Here is a 2233-nt window from a genome sequence, read left to right as displayed (position 1 = left end):
ATTGGTCACATACACATGGTTAGCAGATGTTATTGGTCAGTTACACGTGGTTAGCAGATGTTATTGGTCACATACACATGGTTAGCAGATGTTATCGGTCAGTTACATGTGGTTAGCAGATGTTATTGGTCACATACACATGGTTAGCAGATGTTATTGGTCACATACACATGGTTAGCAGATGTTATTGGTCACATGGTTAGCAGATGTTATTGGTCACATGGTTAGCAGATGTTATTGGTCACATGGTTAGCAGATGTTATTGGTCACATGGTTAGCAGATGCTATTGGTCACATATACATGGTTAGCAGATGTTATTGGTCACATGGTTAGCAGATGTTATTGGTCACATGGTTAGCAGATGTTATTGGTCACATGGTTAGCAGATGGTTATTGCGAGTGTAGCTAAATGCTTGTGCTTCTAGCTCCGATATCTAACAAGTAATTTCTGACAGTTTCACAACATAAACCCCCAAAAACATATAAATCTAAGTAAGGAATGGATTAAGAATAAATATATACACATGTCAGAGCAGCATTGGACTAGGATACAGTGGCATAGTATAGAGTACAGTATATATATAGTATAGAGTACAGTATATATATAGTATAGAGTACAGTATATAGATATGAGATGGGTGATTCAGTATAGAGTACAGTATATATATAGTATAGAGTACAGTATATAGATATGAGATGGGTGATGCAGTATAGAGTACAGTATATATATAGTATAGAGTACAGTATATATATATGTATAGAGTACAGTATATATATAGTATAGAGTACAGTATATACATAGTATAGAGTACAGTATATATATAGTATAGAGTACAGTATATATAGTATAGAGTACAGTATATATATAGTATAGAGTACAGTATATAGATATGAGATGGGTGATGCAGTATAGAGTACAGTATATATATAGTATAGAGTACAGTATATATATAGTATAGAGTACAGTATATATATAGTATAGAGTACAGTATATACATAGTATAGAGTACAGTATATATATAGTATAGAGTACAGTATATAGATATGAGATGGGTGATGCAGTATAGAGTACAGTATATATATAGTATAGAGTACAGTATATATATAGTATAGAGTACAGTATATATATAGTATAGAGTACAGTATATATACAGTATAGAGTACAGTATATACATAGTATAGAGTACAGTATATATATAGTATAGAGTACAGTATATATAGTATAGAGTACAGTATATATATAGTATAGAGTACAGTATATATATAGTATAGAGTACAGTATATATATAGTATAGAGTACAGTATATATATAGTATAGAGTACAGTATATACATAGTATAGAGTACAGTATATAGATAGACTAAGATACAGTATAATAGTATAGAGTACAGTATATACATAGACTAAGATACAGTATAATAGTATAGAGTACAGTATATACATATGAGATGAGTAATGCAAGATACGGAGACATTATTAAAGTGGCCAGTGATTTCTAGTCTGTGTCTATAGGCAGCAGCCTCTAATGTGCTAGTGATGGCTGTTTAACAGTCTTGTGGCCTTGAGATAGAAGCTGTTTTTCAGTCTCTCGGTCCCAGCTTTGATGCACCTGTACTGACCTCGCCTTCTGGATGGTAACGGGGTGAACAGGCAGTGGCTCGGGTGGTTGATGTCCTTGATTATTTTTTTGCCCTTCCTATGGCATTGGGTGCTGTAGGTGTCCTGGAGGGCGGGTAGTTTGCCCCCGGTGATGCGTTGTGCAGACCTCACTACTCTCTGGAGAGCCTTACGGTTGTGGGCGGAGCAGTTGCCGTACCAGGCGGTGATACAGCTCAACAGGATGTTCTCAATTGTGCATCTGTAGAAGTTTGTGAGGGTTTTAGGTGACAAGCCAAATTTCTCTAACCTCCCGAGGTTGAAGAGGCGCTGTTGCGCCTTCTTCACCACACTGTCTGTGTGGGTAGACCATTTCAGTTTGTCAGTGATGTGTACACCGAGGAACTTGAAGCTCTCCACCTTCTCCACTGCGGTCCCGCTGATGTGGACAGGGGGGTGCTCCCTCTGCTGTTTCCTGGAGTCCACGATCATCTCCTTAGTATGTAGTATGCAGTGTGAACTGAGCACTGGGAGGCACAACAACTCTCCTTATCTTTACTGTCTGTCTGTCTGTCTGTCTGTCTGTCTGTCTGTCTGTCTGTCTGTCTGTCTGTCTGTCTGTCTGTCTGTCTGTCT

This window comes from Oncorhynchus tshawytscha, unplaced genomic scaffold, assembly GCF_018296145.1.
Source record: "Oncorhynchus tshawytscha isolate Ot180627B unplaced genomic scaffold, Otsh_v2.0 Un_contig_2731_pilon_pilon, whole genome shotgun sequence".
Taxonomy (NCBI): Eukaryota; Metazoa; Chordata; class Actinopteri; order Salmoniformes; family Salmonidae; genus Oncorhynchus; species Oncorhynchus tshawytscha.
Note: the sequence above shows the minus strand (reverse complement) of the source record.